Source organism: Vicugna pacos, chromosome 10 (genome assembly GCF_048564905.1).
Source record: "Vicugna pacos chromosome 10, VicPac4, whole genome shotgun sequence".
Lineage (NCBI taxonomy): Eukaryota > Metazoa > Chordata > Mammalia > Artiodactyla > Camelidae > Vicugna > Vicugna pacos.
Window position 1 is genome coordinate 20,802,225 of NC_132996.1, and position 24,281 is coordinate 20,826,505.

Below are 24,281 nucleotides of genomic sequence, written 5' to 3' on the forward strand. Positions count from 1 at the left end.
ATCTATATTGCCCAAGTATAATGCTTCACACACAGTAGGAATTTAATAAATATTCTGAATGAATGAATATTGCAAGAAAGGTTGTCCAGACAAGTAAAATATCCACTGAAATAATCGAACATTGGCAAACTGAAGATAAAGCCAGAAGTTGATACACTGACTGATCCATATACTTAAATCATCATAAACTCTCTGGGGACTTTGGGGAGTATACTCTGGATTGGAATAATTAGTGACTTGAGGGAAATGCTTTGAATCACACTCTCTATTAAAATGACCATCATATGTAGAATGTGATTTAAAAAAAAACTAAATAGTCAAGGTTCCTTCTAGCAAATTGTCAGGTGGGTTGCTGATTGCCAAAGTGTCTTTTACGAGCTCTTCTGGGGCATCGGGAATTACCCATAATCTACAGAGGGAAAATCCTAAGGTTTTGGTTTCATTTAAAATACAGAGCCTGTCTGAGGAAATACACCATTAAAGAAAATGAGTCACATCCTCATCTCCTCCTCAGTTGCTAGTAACACCTGTGTGGGGAAAAAAATTATGTTTGCACTTCTTATTTTCTCCTTTTCTCCATTAATCATACTTTATACAGCGAACGCTTGGGGTATTGCAAGTGTATGACTTCAGGTGGGTAAGAAACAGCAGGGGCAGATCAACTTTATAAAAAAAGAGACAATATTTTCACATGGTTCAATTTACCCCTCCCTGCGTGGATGGGTTTAACTACACCAGAATTGGCTTTTGCAAGCACCTAAGGAGGTACTTAAACTTAATTGCACTCTGCGCTTATTACTGGAGTAGTTAATCAGGTGCAAACTAGGGCAAAGACTTTTTGGGCTTTCTCCCCCTGGAACATTGTCCTAGGGTCTCATTACCAAGCTGAATCCTGTTTTTGACTGTACAAAGTATTAAATATTAATGGCAAAAATATTTTTCTTGGTCCCACAGAAATAGCCAAAGCATTAAATCAACTATTTTCCTTATGTGAAGACTATTTTATAGAGGACCTCATGTAAGCAACCGAGCTAAAAAAGTTAGAGAAGAGACAGTAAACAAGAAGAAAATGAGGCAAGAATCTATGAAATGAATATAAGAAATTTCTCATGCATATAGTAGGAGGTCACAACGTACCCTCCTTGCCCAGGCACTGCTGTAAAGGAAGGAAGAAGACAGGTTTCAGTGCCTACAGATACAATTTGAGTTTAGTTTCAGTAGTTTTTTAACCTTAGGTTAGTAATTTATCTTCTGTGAGTCTATTTTCCTTCTGTAGAATGACGTTTTCACAAACCCCAGGTGAGATCATGGGAAACTTGTACTACAAGCCTCCTAGGTATGAGCCTGATCCGCTGTTGAGACTGGGCAGAGCAGATTCGTTCTTGGTTGTATTAGTCACACGAAGAATGGAGTTTGCTTTTGTTAGACTTTGAATGGGGCACAGAATCTAGGGGAATAGTTGATAATTGCCATACTTCAAACATAGTTCAACCTAGTAGTTTTTTGGAACTTTTTCTTCCTTTACAGTGTCATGGTAATAAGAAAATACTGAATGCTCCTCTCTTCCCCAACCAGTAGTGACAATCAGATCACTCGTGATTATCTGTCATTATGGGAACCATAACGGTGCAGTCTTCATGGTAAGGGAAGCCACTACTCTTCTATTGGCTGGAAGGCTGGTTGTCCACTCTAATAAATACAGGAATTTAGTCAACTTTAAACATCCTTTTAGGCATTTAAAAATATAGTGATAGGGCATCTAATATTGAAAATTTTATGAAGCTGGCATCACCTTTTCTTCCTGCCTACTCTTTGGGGAGTGTTTCCTTTGTTTCTTCATAAGTCAAAATTTGTAGTCAGGCCCGATATCACTGTATGTTTCTTCTGGCTAGTGCACACCCCAACAAGAAGTTTTCTCTCCCTTGTAATTTCCTAAACATCTATCTATTTCAAACATTTGACCCTCTTGTCAAATAATGTTCCAGTTGACCTACGTATTTGTCTTTCTCTGCCTTCTTTAGATTTGAAACCCTTCTCCACAATTACACTGCTGTGTGTAAAACATGTCTCCAGAAGTTAGGATCATTCCAAAAATTCCATGCTAAAGTGCTTTCTATTAAAATAAGTTTAGGATTAAAACAGTATATTAGGTTAGGAATATACATATATAGCATAATATAGTATCCATAATATACATATAATGTATTTTATCCTTTTTTTGGACTCCACAATGCCCACAAAATTCCCTGAGATTATATGTGTGTATATATGTACACACATATATATATATATATAAAACCATATAATACTTTGAATAACTTAGTGTATCCTTTGAGAGTTTCATCACAGACTCCTTTATGATGCAATATATCATATTATCTCTCTCTGTATCTTTTATCAGAGAAAAACCAATCCAAACAATCACCCATTTCTCCTCCTCTCATACATAAAACTGGCTCCTGATAAATGTTACTCTCAAACCAAAAAATTAGATTTGAAAAATTCCTGCATTCCAGGTCCTTTAACATATATGAATTAACCCTCATAACAACTGCATTGCTTGTGCATTTTAAAAACTCTTTTACTAATATGAAAACAGAGATTCAAAGAAGGTAAATGAATATCCAAAGCGATAAAACCAGCAAACATTGATTTTGAAATTTGAGGCTTACTAACTCTAAAGTGCATTGGCTTTTCCCAACATTGTTTAAAGGGAAAACTTGATAGAGTCATGAAACCAGGAGGCGATCAGAAAGGAATTATTTTGGAAAAGAAGACAAACCTGAAGGAAAAGCAAAAAATGGATTATCCAGAAATAACATAATTGGATTTGGAACTAAACCTTAACTGTGCTTGAGATAGTGCCCTATCTCAAATTTAAAGGGACACTCGAAATAACAACCACTGACTGTTGTCTACTCACTCTTTGCCCTGTGAGATGGATACTGATATTCTCACTTTGCAGATGAGTAAACCGAGGCTCGGAGGTTCAGGCAGCTTCCTTAGGCATTCACCCAGTAAGTGGCGGAGCCGAGAATTATACTCGGAGCTGTCTGATATGTCTGATCTCATCTGCTATTCACACGGTAGGTGGTGTCTTGCTAGGATAATGCCTTCTGATTCTCCTGACTTAAGTGAAGGTACTTCGCGTGTGATTGTGTGGGAGATGAGGGAAAAGTAAGCTTACGTAATGCTAAGTATCCCCCTCTAAATCATAGGACATGTGATAAGAACAAAGGAAAGGTTCATGTTGAATCATGAACTCATGGAGTTAGCAGCTTGACTCGGTTGAGTACTGAATATGAGGACAACCTGTCTCACGATTGGCAGGTTTGTCTGATTCTTGGCACTGAGATAATAAGAACAGGTGTGAAGTAAACAATTCCAACTTCGTCTTAAATTTCTAGCATCAAACATCCAGAGCTCCCTAGTGCTGTGACACCTTCCTGCTTCTCTTCTGCTCACACTCTCAGCCAGGTTCCAAAGTCTGCAATGATCAGCTGTTAGGAGCTAAGATTTCTAAGTACTTAACAGACTGTGATAAAACAACAAAAACTTGAATCCTTAACCCTTTATATATCAGGCACCCCTTTGGCAATCTTGAGAAGTTCATAGGCTCTCAGAAGAATTGTGTAAATGTCTTCAAATTCATAAAATAAAATGCACGTATCAGTTGATATACATTCTGGTACATCTGCCCAAATCTTTTGTTAAAAAGTTATAAATATAAAACTGTGTTTTTACTTTTAAGCTCATTCAATAGCAAAATATAATAGTTATACCGTAATTTCAAAATAGTGAAGATTGCAACATATTTTAATATATCTGCAATGCCTGTAATATGATATGAAAATATGTGTTATGATTTCTGTTAGTAACAAAGTTGCAGGCACTGCTAAGAGTATTGCTTGTTACCTATATCATCTATATTTATAACTGAAAAAATGCTAAATTTCAGTTGGTAATAGTAAAAATAAATATGTATTTTTTTCTGTGCAAGTTAAATAAGCAGTCTGAATTCTATTAACCAAACACCAGAAACCAAAAGGCCCTGCTGTTGTTGCTATTGGCCTTGGTAGATATCTGATGTATATTATCTCTAATCTTCATAACATTGCATGAAGTAGAATTATGTAACCTTTCTTTTATAGATGAAGCTTTTGAATCTCGTGAAAGTAAAGTAACTCACTTGTGGTTAAATACATGAGTGATAAAGCTGGTCTTTCAGCCAAATATCTAGTCATCCCAGTCAACTTTCAACTCTACCACCAAGCCCAACCCTGCTCTAATAATGAACCTCCACCTCACACCATCCCATTTTATGTAAATCCTTCTATACCTAAAATCTAGGCAGTAACATAACACCCAAGATTTTACTGGGAAGGTGGTCTGATAAGTTCCAAGAGAACCTTGTTATATTTGGTTTCAAGTTGAAGACAAGACTTGAGTGAGGAACCTTCATGAAGAGAAGAGATGAACCCTCCAGAGAAGATATGGGAGTTTGTAGAGTAAAAGCAACTTAAAATAAAAAATGTATTATGACAAACAGACTAGCACAACAGCAGTGCAATATAATCTAGGGAAGTCTTGCTGACAGAGGAAAGTAGTATTAAAAAAAAATCACATGAATTTTAAAAGAACATCAGTAAGGATTTCTATTCTCATCATTATCTGAAAATTGGTTTGAAAGATTCTGGCAATCCCAGAGACTTTATGTGCAGATGTTAAAAACTACTGGGACACTGATGCATGGTTGCTTGCGGGTGTGACTGTCCCTGGGATCTGACTGTGTGCCAGTCTTTGCTTTGTCATCTACTAGTCATGTAGTATTGGGAGGTCATTGAACTCTCCCTGTGCCACAATTTTCTCATTAGAAAAAGGAGCATAACAAGAGTTCTTATGATACCATTGATAGTGTGTGTGTGTGTGTGTGTGTGTGAGAATTAAATGAATAAATACATGTAACTTTTCTGTGCCTCAATTCCTTCATCTGTAAAATGGGGATCATTAGGATGTACCTCATAGTGTTGTTCTAAAGATTATATAATTATAAAGCACTAATGTCAGCACCTGACATATAGAAAGAACACATTTTTTTTTAAGTGTAGATTTTAATGAGCTCTGTGATCTTGACCTTGAGCATGCTAGTCTTGTATCTGAGCTTCAGGGTTGTTTTTTTTTTTTTTCATTTGCAAAATGGGGATTCTTTCTACTTCATACCGATTTCCACATTAAAAATGATCAGATCAGAAATTATATTTGAACCTAAGTTTCTTATTCAAACCCTTGATATGATATCATTCTGAAAAAATCTCTGAGTTATATCCCTGCATGGCACCAATTTTGCCTGTATGTTCTGTATCATAGGTGCACTGCATCAGTTTATTCTGTGTGCTTGTCTTTATCAAAACCTCTAATGAGCTTTGACATTATTTCTAATAATCCTATAATTTTGAGAATTACTCTGTTTTCTGTTTATCTAAAATATCTCATGTTTATCTGAAGTGTCCCATGTTTACTATGTTTTTTTTTTTCCTTAAAGGTCTAAGGTTTTTCCATGATACATTAGTTAATTTTGTCCATGAACCTGAGCAGCCGGTCAGTATCAATCTTCTAATAAAGTGATGGCTTTCTTTCCACATGAGTGCATCTTTAGCCATTATTACATATTATTCTCAGTCATTAGAATTAAAGGGAAAATAAGAAATCACAAAGGTCTTAAGTAGCAAGTGTCTTGTTAAGGAAATTGATTTTTATTATGTCTAAAAAACCTAGATTTCAATGGGTCGGAAAATGACCAGATTTGATACTTGGATATGCAGATCATACCTGTCTAATTAGTACACTTATTGATTGTTTGGAATTTGCTGCTAATACTTTTGAAAACATTTTTCCTTTCAATATACTATGAATTTAAATGAAATCTTACTTATGTTATCCTGTTTCTTTTTCTGAGTTTGCAAGTTCTATAACTTTGATCTAAAGCTATCAGTTCCCATGATGCAGGGTCGAACAGTGTGACTCAAATAGAGAAGAGATACTTGGTCCTAAATGGTCCACATATGGGTACCAGAAAATCTTCCTTTAGTTTATTCCTCACTGTGAAACTCAATCCATTCTCCAAACTGCCACCATGTCTATCTGAAAAGCAAAAGCCAGAAGAACAAACAAAAACTGCTTATGCCATCCCTTTCCATTCAAAGTCCTTGACATGACATCTTTTGGAATTAGGCCAAAAGTTCCTTTCTAACTCATCTTTCGTTCTCCCTCACCACACCTGGCCCTTATCCTTTTATGTCATCTTCCCAAACTACATGTTCTTATCCAGATAAAGAACATCCTTTCCCTTATTACTTCCCATACCTCAGACCTGGTAAACACCCACACTGGTCCTTTATCGCTTGGAACCAGATATCAATTTTTTCCTCGGAAGCTCATGTGTCTCCCTTTACTATGGCCTATCTTTCTCTTCTGCATCATTAGAGCATTTGTTTGGTATTTGAATTTTCTTTTTATTTCTGTAATCTTCTTCAGAATCAAGACTATTTTTTAAAGTCTTTATCTTCCTTGGCCAAGGACATGCCTGGAGTAGAGAGAATGCTGAATGAAAATATTGATCAATGAATGAATAAATAAATGAATATATGAATGAATAAATGAATTTTTTGTAAAGCCCAGTTGAAGTGTAATCTCTATGAAATCTTTCTCAGTTTCTTCAGATAGAGTTAATCATTTCTCCTAGATCTGTGTAAGCCTATTCATTCTACAATGTCGGGCTGCACCTGAATTTTACACATGTCTATAGGCTCAGGATGCTGTAAGATTCTCTGAAGTGGCTATGCCTTATTTGTCTATTCAGTCTCAGGTTTGCTAGTGCATGGTAGATGCTCAGTAAGTCTTTTTTTAAATGAATGTCTAATTATGTTGTGTCCTACTTATTTTTTATGTCCATACATGGTTTATGAAACCTTGAAATTACCTCAGAGGAGGAGATGAGTTGATCTTTTCAGGGTGGATGCTGTCAAATGAGTCACAGTCTGGTTCAGCTGCTTGCTGGTTCACTCTACTGAAATGGAGAGTGCTGGTTCTTACTAGCCTTGTATTCTCCTGCAAACACTCACATACAAAAAATCTTCTTCAGTTGTGAGAGTAGTAAGTTGGGCTGTTATTAAATTGTGTTTTGGGAAGAGATATCAACAGGTGACCAATTAGCACCATAAAAAAATACGAGTTTATCCTTGAAGCATCCAGTTGTGAATGGTCCTCCCCACATCTCAGCAGGATAGAGATTTGTACTTGAGTGCAGCTTCTATGTGATTTGGAGAGACCTCGAGTCCTATTTATTCACACAAGGTTCAAAATTGTTAAAAGCCTCATAAAGTAAGAAAGTGAGAGCCTCTGGGGCATGTTTGTCAGAGACAGCTGAGTTGAACTGGATGATTTTCAAGGTCTACCCATCCATGCTTGAATCCCCTGAGTGTCTTCTAGCTTTGCGATTGCCCAGCTTCTAGATAATGTCCTCCGGAGGGAGAGAACTAGAGCCTAAGGCAGCTGTTGCATTTTTAGATAGCTTTGACCATAAAAAGCCTTTCCTTATAGTGAAAATGTGTCTCCTTTGATCTTAGAATCATTCCACTGTTTCCAGATTGCATTTCTGAGATAAAGGGACTCATCTGCCTTCAGACTAAATAGTTGTAGTTCTACCAGCTCGTTATCATAGCATGGGGTGAATTCTTCAAAAATGTATCTAAATTATTTTCTCTTCATCTTTCTAGTTGTTAATCAAGGCTGAAGAATTTTTGCTTAAAGGTCTCCTGCCTCAATCCCTTCTCACTCATTCCCACCACTACTTTTTACTTTGCAAACATACACATGATATATTTGGAACACAACACAGTCTTTACCACTGAATTAATCGTAGTTATCATTAATAATGATTGTTATTGTTTAAATAGTAATAATTATCAGCATCATCATTTTCATACCCATCCCAGAGTGAAAAATAAAACACAAATAGCTGTCTTACCTATATTATGGTTCTCTGAAGAAGGTTTTTTTTTTCTTTCGTATAATAAATAACATGCTATAACTATAGATTCCCACTAGATTGTAAACTCAATAGGTTACTGTCTGTGGAAATGGAAGAGTGGTAAAAAGTTGGAGCTAATTATGAGATGTAATTATTACGACAAGGTAATTGGATATGAAGTGTGAAAAAGCTGAAGTGGGCAAGAATCACTTTCAGGTTATTCACTTAGGTATTTGGGTGGGTGATAAGATCATTTATAGATTTGTGGAGAACAAGATAGTGGAGGAGAAAATAATGAGTTACATTTATACAACTGACCAAGAGGTAGAATGGAGTATCTATGTATAGATAGGCAGTTGAAAATGTGAGTCTGAAATATCACAGCAAGTCCATCTTTGTGGTATGAATTTGGGAAATAATAAGGATAAAGATAGTAGTTGAAGTTGTGGGAGTAGATAAGATGGTGCAACAAGTAAGTATGGGGTAGTAAATCTAAACAGCCTTCCAATAAATTCTGAGAAACCAATGAGGCAAAGCTGAGAGCACACTCTCAAAGAGTATACAAATAATCAATAATTAGGAACTTCCTCATTGGGTAGAATCATCTTCCTTAATGATCAGCCCCACACGAAATAAGGCACTCCTCCTCCTCGAATTCCTGAAACAGAATTCATCCTATTTCCGCTAAGCCAGAGATTGTCTTTCTACTCCACTCTGACTATTCAAATAATGTCCACCCTTCAAAATGTAGCTCGGGCTCCAGGAAGGTCATTATTTCCTAGACCCCTATTGCTCACTTGATTTCCTGAACAACTTCCCCAGCACATTTACAGTATGAGTTGTAGTATCTGATACCCAAACCTCCTCTTCTTTACATATTTTAATCTTGTTTCCCAACTAAGTTGTGAACCTCTTATCTTTGATTCCTCTATCTGTCCTACTGTGATTATTGCACAATTCGAGTTAATATCTAGAGGGCTATGGAGGGCAGGATGAAGGAGGGAGTGGGGAAAATGTTGGCAAACAGATACTTATTGATTGATTCTCTACACCCCATAAAACAATCAGGAGATCATCTGAATTAGCAAAAAGAATCACAAAATACCTGTGTTCGATATTTTATAATGACTAAACTGAGTAATCATAAAATCAATTTATATTCTGTGCATCCCTGGTGATGCAGTACTACAAGATAATAATTTATTGATCTATGGATTAAAGGCGTGTGATGATATCAGCTTTTTCAGCCATGAAAAGATTATGCCTGAGACATTACAAGCCTCATCCAGTTATTTTGGCCCTGGAGGTTGCTGTGCGGATGGCAATGCAGTTCTCATTTTCTAAGGAAATGTCCTGCCTATAATCATTTACTAGGACAAAACCATGGCTTAACTCTGTCACTGTGTTTCTCTTGATATGATCAGAATTTCGTTCAATGATCCAACTACAGAGAGAAAGAAAATAGCATTTTACAGGTTCTAAGTTAGAATTGTTCTTAATAACATTTGAAACACAGAATATAGGAAGTTTTTATTCATTTAAAGTCAGGATTCATGTTCTCCATACCATCCTGCCTTCCTTGCTGTTCTAGAAAAATGCCAAAAACGGTTATTTGGCCTTCCAAGAGCTTTATCTACCAGCTAGTTCACTTCTTCTGGTGGGAGTACAGCACCCTTGAATAACTGGCCACACTGGTTTGAGTTTAAATCCTCAGTAAGAAACTCCGTCCTTTATTCAGTCTTTTACTCTTAAAATTTTTCTGCTGCCAAATAACGGAGACTTTTCATTCCTTTCTCTGAAAACAAGTTTTCTTCATCTTTCCCTGTGGCCCTATTCACCAAAGGTATATACAGTAGTTCCCAAACAGGGCTCCAGCTCTGATTGTTCACCTTGAGTTTCAGACCAACTATCTGATGAGCATTTTCTTCAGGGTGTGGTACACGTATGTCAAACTGAAACTTCCCGCAGGGTGTGGTCATAATCTTTGCTCCCCTCAATGAGTCATCCCAAATTTGCCTTCTGGGTTGCGATCTATGGAGCTACTCAAGCCAACATCCTTGGAGACTCTTTTGATCCTTTCTCTATCTCATTCATTCTCCCTCTCCTACATTTGAATTATTCACATCATCCTGCTTATCTTAGGTCTAAATGTCACTAGAATTTCCCCTACAACCTCCATGTTAATAGTCATTGCCCTAACTCAGTTTTATCGTCTCTTAATGAGAACACTGTAATAGCTGCTGGACTGATCTCTCATTGTAACCAGGTGTACAGACAAGGATCTGTCTTGATCTCTCAGGTTTGAGCTGAGTCAAAAGGCATTCCACAGTCCAAAGTCAAGGAGTCACCTGTAGTTGAGGCCACCAATCCCAGCTTTTTGAGAGATGCCAGGGCAGAACCATTTCTATTACAAAACATTATTATTTCCTTTTATCAATGATAAGAAAGGGACTTTGAAGGAAGATTCTGTTGGGGAGAGGAGCTGTACAAAATAAAGGTTTCTATTAGAGGATTTCCTCTCCCTAGATCCAAGTGAACTGGCCTCTAAGAGAATCAGTCATGAGATTGGGGACAACCACAACCAGCACGCTGATATCCCAATTCCAGGATAGGTTCCTACTAAGTCTGTGTGTTTGCTCATCTGAGATGGATGTATGTGTGTATGTGTAGGTCAAGGGTGGGGTTGGTGGGGGGTAGAAAAGTAGAAAAGGAAACCAGAATGACATGGTAGGGCAGAGAGAGAAAGCATCAGTGGGCACACTGAACTCCCATCGTTTGATTCGATAAGGATGAAGGAGAGGTGAGCGTGGTCTCTTGGTCCTAGAAGATGCTGAGTGAAGGTGTGGTCCACTACAGAGTGGACTGCTGGTGGGAACACTAGGATATGAGAAGTGGACCCCACAGACCAAACAACTGCACTGTGTATGCCCCACCTGTGCTTTCAAAATTCTTACACATGCCTTACTCAGGAGAGCCACATTTGTTCCCTTACCACAGAGGGTGAAGCTCTCACTCAACGTCACCTCATAAGCAGAGGCAGTAAACCAAGTGGAGATGCTTCTGTCTTCCCTCTACTGTGTTCCTGGCCCTGTAAACCCTTCTTCCCATTATAGCTATTGCCCTTAGTTCAACTGTTTTTTATGCATATTAAATGATAACTTCCTTTTTGACATAGTTGCAATCATAGTATATATCCTAGTTACTAATTTCTATTATTTCATATTATGATGTGGAAATCTTTCTGTACATAGATGTATATCCTTTTTTAAGCTATTGCAGAGCATGCAGTTTTATGTAATTACCAAAGCTTATCAAGCTAGCTAGCTCATGTTGTAAGGTATAGCAGAAATACGTGCATATGGAACTAAACCTTTAAAACAATACAAATGAATGTAACATGAAAAACAAACACTTCCATGTATTTATTTATTATTTTAATTATTAGCATTATAACTTCAAATAACAGTCTAGTTTTTGGTGATTTAATTTTTAAAAGTTAAGATTTATTCCTTTCTTCCAACTCATTTTTAAAAAGTCATGGTATGATCTTTATATTCCATTTAGTTATTATCCATTTAATTATTGTTAAGTGTTATTTGCATAGTTATCCATTAATTCTAAAATTTTAAATCAGTAAAGGTTCTTTTTTTCTTTCCTTTTCAGCTCTTTAGGATTTTGTTCTTTGTTGTTCTTGTAATAATATTTTTTGGTGGTCATTAAGTTGCTACTTATAGATGGGAGGCCAAAGTGTGTGCTTCATTTCCATTTCAAACCTGAAGTCCTATAAATGCCTTGCAGAATAGGGAGACCCTCCTTCTCCTAGTAAATTAATTATATCAATAATACATTTGAAAGCCAACCCCACTTTTCAAATGGAGTCATTGGGTGTTTCAAGTGAAGGAGAATAAAGAACACTTAAAATAGGCCAAAACAAATGTTTATGCTTTGGATTCTTCTTCTTTTTTTAAAATTAAACTGTGTTAGGGATGATTGTTTCAAAAGTGCTTTACTATAAGAATTACTTTTTATTTACTTGCAATCTCTGTTCTGTTCTTTTGAAATCACCTGAAACATGACTTTTTTGGAAAAATGAAAAGCAAAGCTTTCTTTTGTTTGTTTTCTAAAGAAACCTGTACTTTGTAATGAATAATGATGTTTAGCTAACGTGCTGTAAATGGACTGTGGCCAGTAAAGCTCCCGGGCTCGGATGCGTTATTTGACTAGTGTGTGTGAATATTCAAGGCATGGCCAGGAAGGTGCAAGTCCCTGGGATGTTGGCACGGGTTCCTCACCATTTAAAATTGGATGGATATTAGCAAACCCATTTCTCTGGGACCTTTATAGCTTCAGAGTGAATTTATTTTTGTCCATAAAACAGAGAACCTGCTGTGTGATATTTGTAAACAGCCATTTTGTTCGTAAAAACAACATCAACCTTTTATGTGCCTGATGCCCATTCCCTTAACAGCATTTGTCGAATGTCTCACACAGCAAAGGGTGCTTGGATAGAAAAGATACGCTCTATGCAAATATTGTCTCCCACCAGTTGCTATGATTAATCCAATAGGGCCATCCATCTAATAAAATTACAACTCATGCAAATTCATGGTGGCTGCACCACAGCTGTCTCCGGCTGCTGCTCTTGCTGCTGCTTCTGCCATAGCACAGCACTTATTATCCTCTTGTGTATGCAATTCCTATGTGCTTTGTCTAATACATATGGTAAGACGAAGGACTTTAACACGTCCTTTTTTGTTTTAGCATCTCTAGTCACTGTATCACATCAGCAGGGATCCATCCAGACAGGAAGTAACATTTCCTCTCTAGTCTGGAGATTCATGCAGCTCTGTTTCATGTCCTGGAATTAAAGGGGGAAAGAGAGTCTCTGAGCCTCAGATCTTACCAGTATTTGATTGCAGTCACTCTAATGAAAATTATTTACCAGTAAGATAGCTGGCTAACTGTGCACATCTGGCCCACTCAGCTGTTTCCTGAGACTGAACTTCAGGTGGGGCCTCAACAAGGAGTTCTATGTCGGCCTTAGTAGCTGACATCTGCTTTTCTTTGCTTTTTGTTTGGTTAATCTGTTACTGTTTTCATTAGACGAAGTCCTTCTTCTAACAGGGGGCATTCATAGAAATTGCATAGACTTTGGACTGCAACGCTGCCATTTTTAAGATGTGCAAGCTATTTAATCGTTCTTAGCTCATACTCCTCAACTTTTGTTGACCTGCTCAACTTTGCATTGCCTCCTTCTAGAGCTCTGCTTAGCTGTTCTTTTCTTTCTCCCCCTCCCCCTACCGCCCCTGGAAGCCTTCCCTGATCCTGAAAGTTCAAATCAGCAGTCTCTCTTTTATTATTCTTTAAAACTGCTTGCAAATACTTACTGTAGTCTTGAGCATTTTGTGCTATTTTGTGCTGGCCAGTTATCTTTGTCTTGTCAGTACACTGGGCCCTTTAAAATTAGAAGCTTTGCTTTGATCATGATTTTACCCCTGTGTGTTGCAGAATTCCTAATACACTTTGGTAATTAATGTAGGTTTGTTCAGTAAGTGTATAATGAACATAACTGTGTGTCAAGACACTCATGTTGCAGGAAATGACTAGTTTCTTTATTTATGCCCTGTAGCCAATGACACAAGAAGTCATTTCCCTATTCTAGAGTTGCTTGGAAATCTAACCCAAGTTATTCAAGGATAAGGGAAGGGTCAAGGAATTCTTCCCAAAGATCATTCAGAAACTCCTGTGCTCTTACAGTTTAGAATAAATAAAGAAGTACACATTGGTTTCAAGTTAATCATAGATGCCACTACTTGGGCTCACTGGCTCACACAAGCCATTGAAAGATGTGCTGTTCCACTCTCATATGGTAAACACAGGAATACCTATTGGGTTCCAGTCTCCAAAATCACCTATGGAATCCGTGTGCCCCAGGTTTCTGCTTGCTTGGTTGATATACATGAGGGATGCCTAGAGAGCATCTCTGGGAACCCATGACACTCAGTGTTCCCAGGTTATGGAGAGGCAACCCTCACCCCACTGGTTGAGTGGCAACCCTGTCCTTCTCAGATTGCCAGCCACCATTCCAGCTAAACAAATGTCTGGGCCATGTGGGGCTTGGGAAATGTGGCATTTGGGATACCCAGTGAAACACAAGATATTAATTGCCATTCTACCCCTACCCTGATAAAAGAACCTAGAGAGTCACTGGGGCAAGATCGGGAAATGAGAGAAAACTTTATTTCTTATTCCAACAGCAACTAGAACAAGACAGACGTTAAATTTCAAAAAAATTATCTTAACACAACTGAATGAGCTAATTTGTTAATCCATGAAATTTAATGCCCCTCACATCATAAAGTTATCACAGTGATGACGTATGTCAGGCATCCTCTGTTCTCACCTTTTCAAAGCATCACAATGCACAGCATTCTGATTGTGCACAATCTGTGTTTGACCATGCTGCAACCCTTGCCCTGCTGTGTTTGTGTGCATTGTACCAGATGTTTGACAGGATAATCAAACTCCAATTAATGACCTCAAGTTCCCTGAAGCTTAAAGTTCTCCCCAGGAATGTTTCAATCATTTGCTCTAAGCTGTTAAGGTATTCTTTTAGAGCATTAATATTGTTACCGTTCAAGTGGTAGTCTGGAAAGAGGTTACCATGCAGAGAGGTATTGTTGAATGTATAGCAGATCATTGATAGCATCGTCTTTGACTTGCTAGAAACCTGATTGTTTCCCCAACTCTATCAGCCTCTAGGGTTGTAACATTGATAACCCCAGACCTTCTAAGATCAGTTTCCTTACCTTTAAGATGAGAGTAATAATAATACTTACTTCACAGAGTTGTAATAATGACTACATAAGATAATGCATGTATAGCTCTTAACATAATATTAATAAAATTAAAGTTGTGGCCTTTCATATAAAGATAACCCAGTTCATGTGTATATCACCTTGTGTAGCTCTGCCCTTTTCACCTACCTATCCATACAACCGTGTATAAGGGAAATTTAAATATCTATGTAGCTATCTGCCTAGTTTGCTCAGCAGACAGGTACTGACTGCCCATTATGTGACAAATTTGATTCTAGGTTGGAACATCATCTTCTGTTCTTAAGGGGTTTTTAATGGCTAAGCAGAAAGAGTGAGGTCATGATAATCCATTGAGATAAATGTTATTCAGTAATTTAAGAAACTTAGGGAGTAATGACTCTCTGGCAAGCATAGTTCTGGGCTAGAATGAGGCCTGGCTTTAAAAATGCAGAGCAAGAAAGTGCTTATGGCCTGAATCGATAAGGAAAGGCTTCTGAGAGGTGGGAATCTGTGCTCCGAGTCTTGAGAATTGAGTAGGCCTTAAGGAGGATGGGAAGGGTGATGCAGTGAGAAGCAAGGCCAGATGTAGATGAAAGGTTGTGGTGGATATGAGTGGCTCAGAGTCGTGGGGACAGACTGAAGATGAACAGAAAGAGGTCAATGAGAACCAGATAATTAAGAGACTTTTATAAGATGCCAGGGAGATGAGTTTTATTCTAAGCAAAAAGTAGACCTCTTCTCTTTTGTTTGGTCATTGGTTTTTTTAGATTTCATATAGAAGTAAAATCATACAATATTTGTTTTTCTCTGACAATTAACTTGGTATAATACCCACCAGGTCCATTCCTGTTGCCACAAATGGCAAGATTGCAAGATTTCATTTCTTTCTTTCTTTTTTTTGGCTGGGTATATTCCAGTGTGTGTGTGTGTACCACATATTTTTTATTCACTCATATGTTGATGAACACTTAGTTTACTTCCTTATCTAAGCTATTGTAAATAGGATTGCTTTGAACGTACAAATACATAGATTTTTTTTGAATCAGTGTTTATGTTTTCTTTGGATAAATATCCATACATGGAATTGCTGAATCATATGGTGGTTCTATTTTTGTTTTTTGAGGAACTTCCATATTATTTTCCATAGTTGCTGCACCAGTTTACATTCCCACCAACAGTGCACGAGCATCCCCTTTTCTCTGTATCCTCATCAACACTTGCCGTTTTTTGTCTTTTTGCCAATAGTCCTAAAACAAAACAAAAAAACAGATACTTAGATACAGAGAACAAACTAATGGTTGCCAAAGCAGACAGTGGGGATGGACAAAACAGGTGTAAGGGAACGAGGTACACACTTGCAGCTATAAGATAAATAAGTCATGTACACTTAAGGAATGTAATTAATAATATTGTAACAACTTTCTATGGTGATGGATGTTAACTGGTCTTATTGCAGTTATGATCATTTTATGATGTATAAAAATATCAAAAAACTATGTTGTATACCTGAAACTAATATAACATTGCATATCAATTATAATAATAAAAACAGAGGAGCCCCTCAAAGGAGCAAAATGACTTAGGAATTTTCTGACTTCAAAGAAATGCTCTCTGATATTGTTATGAGAGGCTATGACACTGCCTTTTATTCAGTGTGAAAGGATGAGACCAGAGCAGGAGACTCACAGCCTTTGAGCAGCAGGGCCTGAGTCTGTTGCAGCCAAGTATCATGAGTAGCTGAACAGAAGTGAGGAATTTGGTCCTTGCCCTTTAAGAAGTTATGACCAGTGGTAAAGTTGGAAGATAGATGAATGATAGGATTTCCATATCACATAATTAAATAAAATTTGAGACGTAGGAAAAGTCTATGTTATGTGCCTACTATACATCAGGCATTACAGGCACTATACACTTTTGTATTTTATCACTTAATCTCCAACCGTTGTAGCATGTTATATAACGGTGTTTTAAACCAAAGCAAAAACTCATAAGATAGTATGGAGACTAAAAAAATTGGGTGTTTCTCAGAAACACATAGACAAGAACAAAGGCATCCAGAGGGGAGTGCAGGCCCAGCTGGATCCAGCCCTCATCCTCTTTCCCTCCACCCTCCATGACAAAGGGCACGCACCAGCCAGGGAAATACCTTTGCTATCCTGCCACAGGGAATTGCTCTGATTTTAGGGAGAAGACTTGAGAAAAGAGTAAAGAAGAATAAAATACTGTGGCAGAGAATTAAGGGCAAGGACACATGCCCGTGGAGAGGTAGAAACCACCCCCTGCTCAGACCTACCAAGGACAGATAAGACTAGGATGGCTGGATTTGAGGGGGGCCAAGTGGTACAGACCAAGTGATTCACTCCATCTGCATCTCAGGGTTAGTTCTGATGGGGGACCCAACTGAATAAAAAGTTGTTATGAATTAGCAAAAGAACATGTCGAGTGTGTCCAAGCCCCAACTCAAAATCAAATCTCTTAGAGCCTAAGCAAGGGCCAGAAAAGCCATGTCAACCATTTTAACCCATTCCTTGGTAAAATAGGACATCAATCATAATGAAATAATCTCCCTTCAAGTTGGACTTAATTTGATACCTATGTGGAGGGCTGAGGGGTGGAAAATGACTTAACAGGAAGTTACCCATTTTCTTTCTTTTAATGTTCCCCATTCCTATGGAACATTTTTTCTATGGCTTTCCTAAATGCTTCCTCACTGTCTTTTTGCTCTTAAGAAGCATAATTTTTCATGTGTGAGATTCTGTCATTCTTCATTCTCATCCCGTATGATTTGGAGCTCCCATTTGTTGTGGGTACCATGTCCCGTTTCAGCAAGGTGGCTGAGCTGCAACCAAGTCTGCCTTTACAAGGTTATTTCTCTGGATGGCTGGCAGGTTGGATTAAACAAGAAGCAAGAGGTACTTTCGTTAGCGTTAATTAGGGCCTGTAGTACATATGTTCTGTTCCAGAAGAGACAACCTGATGAAAAAAGCAGCAGGAAGTCATTAGAAAACAGGTAAATAAGGCACTTCTAAGGATGTGGGGAAGGTGACAAAACGTTCGAAAAACAGATTTCCTTTGTTTGCATGTTGGGTAGAAAGAGGAAATCATTCTGAAAAATTTGTGAAACTTATCTGGTACAGTTTCCAGCAGCAATTTATCACTTTCTATTTTTATTTATGATAGACTTTTTAAAAGTTTGTATATAATTAGTGTGTTTTCTTGTCCGAAGTTAACAAATTATGACAGCGTTTAATTTGTAAACGTGATGTCTTATAAAATAATTATAGCTACTGCTACCATGTACTGAGTACTTAGTGTGCAGCAAGCAGTATGTCAGTCAGGATTTTGCAACATTTCCACATGCAGTTTTCATGATATATTACAAGAGATCAATATTATTATGCCATTACATGGACCAGAAAACTGAGACTTAGAGCACTGCCCCACGTCACCTAGCTGACAAGGATTAAGTGTAGGTATTGTATATGTTTTGGTTACACAGAGTTGACTGCAGAGATGTCAAAGGGAGTAAATTGCAGACTCTCGGCTTGTAGGTACCTCTACCATTCATAAATAATTCATTCTTTAAGTTTCTTACTTTTAATTGATCATTATTTTCCTGTAAGAATGTGTGATAGGCACCAACAAGAGGCATTTAGCAAGTAAGTCACATATAGCAGACATTAAATATAAGTGACTGAACAAGTATAACAAAGTTGCAAGAATTTTAATATGCTATAATATCCATGCCAACCAGTCAATATTCACATGGGATGTGCATGTGCTCTGTGTCCATTTAGAGAAGTCTGTCCACATAGCTCTGCCTTCTTGTCGCCAATTTCCTAAGTATGTCTCTTTCAAGCACCTGACCATCCAGCCAAAGCGTTAGTCATTGCCCAGGAATATACACACACCCCTGGCAAAGTGAACAACCAGAATTCTGATTGAATTTCTGCCTATTGGGAAAATTTTTTCTACCCCTGTCTTTTTGGGTTTCCCCAGAATGTGATGGGCTACAGAGTTTGTACTATAGCCATTCACTTTTAGTCAGTATCATTATATTTTTCAGAACTGTCTGTAAATTAGACCTGATTTTTGTTTATTCCTCAGCAAAGTGGCCGTAGAAAACCCCCCAAGAGGTCACAGGTATAGGTGCAGAGGAAGGAGGTAATATAACAGGAATGCAAGCTGTGGGTGTCCATGACACTTGCTCATGTATCTTGAGAATGTGCCTGAGCCCAGTCTTGTCTATAGAATTTACTTTTGATGATGGAATGTTCAGCATGTTCAACTTTATGGGTTTGTGGATCAGATAGTACCCAATTCATGATGGGCAAGCCAGGTTGCATGGTAACTTAGTGGCTCATTCTCAAGCATTCAGTCGATATGAAGGTCCATCACAAAGCTGGACACTGTTACTCGCAGGTAAAATAGTTGTCTGCAGAGAATGCTGTAGCTCTGGTCAGAATCTTCCAAGTATGCGATGTATGTAGTTCTGCTGCTGGGGCCTGCCAGCGTGTGAGGCATTTCCACCTCCGTGCATACTGCCAGCACTGCTGGATCTGCTGTATCATACAGCCCAAGGGGCAGGGTAGCCTGCACTGAAACTTGGACCTGTTGCAGAGCCTTTTCTTGTTTTGGGCCCCACTCAAAACTGATAGGTTTTCAGATTCAGTAATTTTATTTATTTCAGTAAATAAATCAAATGTATTGCCTCCAAGCTCACTATATGGCTTTGACTAAGACACTTGCCTTTTTTTTAAGCCTCATCCTGTAGCTAACCTGGTTGAATAATGTGGCATATATAGTACAATTCTAAAAATTAAGTGAATTAGGATGCCAAGCGTCTATTACACACAGGGTAAGTAGCAGGTAATTGTACACCTCTATAACATTAAGGTGCTGGCGATTTAATCATTGCTCTTAAAATTGAAAATCAATGGATTAAGTTATTGAGTCATCACTGACAAGTAAATATGTGAACGATTAATAATGACAGACAGGTTCAAAAGTATGATCTGAAATTGATGCCTCCAGAGTTTTAACAATGAATAAAAATGATTGCCTTTTTTCATCCCTCACTTTCAGTCTGTGTATGTGTGTCTTTAGATCCAAAGTGAGCTTCCTGTAGGCAGTGTGTATATGGGTCTTATGTTTGTATCCGTTCAGCCACTCTATGTCTTTTTTCTTTTTCCTAAAATAACTGTCAAAGACTTTTTTATTAAGCGTCTGAGATTTTACCCCGTTTCCCTAGCCAGTTAAGAGGTTAGCCTGCTGCAGTCTCCCAGGTGCTGTCAGAAGACGAGAGAGTCTGGGGTCTGAGGCAAAGGATGTTATTCCTAAGCCCTAGCAGTAGCCCACTCTGTGTCTTTTGATTGGAGTGCTTAGTGCATCTACATTTAAAGCACTTATTTATCGGTATGTACCCATTGCTGTTTTGTTAATTGTCTTGTAGTTCTTTTTGTTGTTCTTCCTTTTTTCTTTTGTTCTTTTCCCCTGTGATTTGATAACTGTTTTTAGTGTTATGTTTGTACTTCTTTCTCTTTTTTGTGCGTGTATCTATTATAGATTTTTGGTTTGTGGTTATCAGAAGTTTTATATACAGCAGTCTATATAATACATATACATATATGTGTGTATATATACATATATATTTTGTTATTTTAGGTTGCTGATCTCTTAAGTTCATAGTATTTTAACAATCCTGCATTTTTACTCCCCTCCTCAGCATTTGCTGTTTGTGTCTTCAGATGTTACATCTTTTTATTGTATGTATCCCACTACTTATTGTAGATAGAGATGACTTTACTACTTTTGTCTTTTAATCTTATTACTAGCTTTATGAGTGGCTGATTTGCTACCTTTACTGAATATTTGTCTTTACCAATGAGATTTTTTTCTTTCGTAATTTTTATATCTCAAGTTTTGGCCTTCTCTGTTTCACTTAATGAGGTTTCTTTAACATTCCTTGGAAAGCTGGTTTCATGGTGATGGACTCTTTCAGTTTTAGCTTGTCTGATCTCTCCACCAAACTAAAAAGCTTTTTTGCATAGTGAGGGAAACTATCAACAAAATGAAAAATCTGCCTATTGAATGGGAGAAGATATTTGTAAATGATACATCTGATAAGGGGTTAATATCCAAAATATACAAAGAACTCATACAATGCCACATCAAAAAAACCCAAACAGCTTAATTAAAAAATGGGCAGAGGATCTGAATAGATATTTTTCCAAAGAAGACCTACAATGGCAAACAGGCACATGAAAAGATGCTCTACAGCACTAATCATCAGGGAAATGCAAATCAAAATCACAATAAGCTATCACATCACACTTATCAACTTGGCTGTTATCTAAGAGACAACAAATAAAAAGTGATGATGGATGTGGAGAAAAACAAATAAAAAGTGAAGAGAATGTGGAGAAAGGAACCTTCATGCACTGTTCGTGAGAATGTAAATTGCTCCATCCACTATGGAAAACAGTATGGAGACTCCCCCCAAATTAAAAATAGAACTGTCATATGGTCTAGCAATTCTCTTCCTGGGTATTTATCTGAAGAAATGAGAACACTAATTCTAAAAGATATATGCACAGGAAAAAAAAAGAATAGAATAAAAGATTGAGGTGTGACTGGGTGTTGAAAGAGGAGAGGATACATTTTAGTTTGGAGCATAGAAGCTGAATTGTTTGGTACACAACGTTTATTTGAACTATATGAAATTGGCACTTTGATGGTCACATGGTCTAATTTCGAAAATTTCATATAAAACATAATTTGTTCTGGTTGCCATGAAGATCTGTGATAGGAAGTGTGGAAGCCTTATGTATTTGGTAAGGTGTCCTTGGACTCTTCTGCACGTGCATGAAGAGAGTGGACTGCTACAAAGAACGCAGGCTCCAGGGTCAGACAGACACAGATTTGTATCCTGATCCTATTATTTACCTTAATTTAATCACCTAAACCTCCTGAATTTAGTTTATTCAATTATAAAATGGGAATCATAGTACGATCTTCACAATTAGTGGAGATTAAATAAGATAATCCCATAGAAAATTTCTAACATGAAATAGGTCTTCAAAAATGTTATCTCTGGCATTGAAGAGGTTCTGATCTTAATTGGAAAAGTTTTTGACAGCAAAATTGAACAAATCTCCAAGAAAACATCTGCAATGCCTTCTCTTGCCCGTTCCTTTTCTTCTCATCCCTTCTGGCCCTGATGCACCCCTAACAGTAGGCTCCCTCTGCCAGCTGTTGGGGGATTTCAAGTGCCAGGGAGCCCGGCTGCTCACATATGTCTGAATTGCTTCCTTTCTACTTAACCTTCTTGCTAGAAAATTAACAAGTTCAACTTTTTTCCTTTAAGTTGCCAAACATTTTGTACTTGGAATTGACTGTTATAAAATGTACATAGGTAATTGTTGATGGTTTCTTTGGCACAGTCATTATTTATGTAATTATTTGTAGTTCACACATTAACAATTCATTTTCTGTAGCAATTGCAGAAATAACTTATGAAGGTGAATTGGAACCACCTGGGATCTTCATAACATTTTTCTTTCCAAATTGTGCAATTATGTACTACAAATGGGATTAGTGTTTGGGGAGGAGACAGATGCCTGGACCCTCAGTGTAACACCATCTATAAAATGTAACTTTGGTGTTTATCATACTTTACAGTTAATAAGTCCTTACATGTGCATACTACTTTTCAGCATACAGAAGACTTTCTTATGCATTACCTCATTTGAGGTATCAAACTGAAAGTACAATTTAAAGGTAAGGAAGGCAGCCGACAGTAATTCCATCTTGCATATAAGTAAACTGGGACTTTGCAACATTAAATAGTTTGCTTAAGGAACACCACCAGTAAAATAGTTGAACCTCTATTCTAGAGTATTCTTTCACATGAAAATTTCTTTCCTCCCACTCTGCCAAATGTAGGCATATGTCAATGTAGGTATCTGTTGCTATACACACAAATATGTAATCCATAGAATACAAAATTGCAGTTTCAGAGTATTTTTGTTTGTTTTTTACAGTAGCAATCATTAGTTGCTGATAAAATCTGGGGATACTTTTTCCAAATAATTATTAGGGATTCTAAAATAATCACTCTGCTGAAGACTTGTTAGGATTTTTGGTGTCTGAATATTCTACCCCTCACCTACCATCAGGTTCCATGCCAAGAAATTATCTTCATATGGACCAAAGTCAGCTGAGAAATAAATAAAGGGCTAGAGATATTAGTAAAGTTAGTTCATAGATAAGCTTGTATTTAGAAGGCTAAATGGGACTTTTTCTTTCAGTTCATTGAATCTAAAAAGCCTGAGGTATGGTGTAGAAACAAGATCCACTTATCAGTGATAACGATATTAACAAACAGTCACCGAGAGCGCCCTATTGGTTGGGCACTTTCCAAACCACTTGGAGGTGGGCATCTGTATCCTTTTATTACAGATGAGGAACATGGTGACTCCAGAAGGTTGCACAAAATCAACTCAATTCCTGGCCGTCTATGGCTTATCATGAAAGAGCGTGGAGATAAAATAATGTAACTCACCACTTCAAGAAGGAAATAGATAAAACCAGAATGCCTTCCTTGAAAAGAAGCCCCACTTTATGTAAAAGAGAAAGTGGCAATGCCTTAGATATTTCTTTATTTCAATTAATGTGCTAAATTACCTCCATGGCACTTAAATAACTGGTAGCTTATCATGTTGGTCATCTGGTTCTGTTAAGACAAGACCTAAAGTCACAAGGCACATTGAATTTTCCAAAGCCTGTTGTATCCTCTCAAAATTCACCATTAATTGGTTTCCTGACACCAGAGGTCCAAAAAGGTAGGAATTCTAATATGTGTAGGTCTCTCTTTATTTACTTTAAAATAGGAAAAATAAGCTGCTAAGTCTCTATGACTGCCTATGTTTATATGATTTATACATTTGTGGACAGCAATGCCATATCATTAGCTTGGGAAAGAGTCATAGTTTAGAAATTGTAGTTATCATTAGTTAGATCAGATGTAAATTAATTTAAATAAATTGACTTAAATTTATCATCTGTTTCTAGAGTGAAATCCTTTCTCTTACACATGAAGTACAACATCTGGGGATTTAAAATGGCTATTACAACTGTGGTTCCCATTGCTGTAGCGCCTTATGACGACCTTAGAAAATATTACGGTTTTTCTAACTGTTGCTGAGTATAAGTACGAAAAGAAAGCTCAGTTTCCTCCATGAAAGTTCAAGTAGATTTTCAGCTTGTCACAACTAGCTCCAGGAAAAAAAAAAAAAAAAGGTTTAAAGAGAATAGATTTAACTAGGCTCTCTTCAGGGCCTCATTCAAGTCATGTTTTCCTCATCAAGGGATATTATACAATTCTTTTATTTCATTCTTTTTACTTTTGCCTTTAGCAAAAGCTTTAAATTTAT

The 24,281-nt window shown here is 37.3% G+C and overlaps 2 long non-coding RNA genes across 2 annotated transcripts in view; one reads left to right on the forward strand and one right to left on the reverse strand.

Annotated features, from left to right (window-relative positions):
* The window catches only part of LOC140698672 (uncharacterized), a 64,772-nt gene extending 61,737 nt beyond the window's left edge, over window positions 1–3,035 (reverse strand). Inside the window, exon 1 of the long non-coding RNA XR_012076493.1 lies at window positions 2,924–3,035. This is a non-coding gene — a long non-coding RNA (uncharacterized lncRNA). The remainder of the gene's footprint in view (window positions 1–2,923) is intronic.
* The window catches only part of LOC140698673 (uncharacterized), a 74,653-nt gene that overhangs the window by 12,122 nt on the left and 38,250 nt on the right, over window positions 1–24,281 (forward strand). The window lies entirely within an intron of this gene.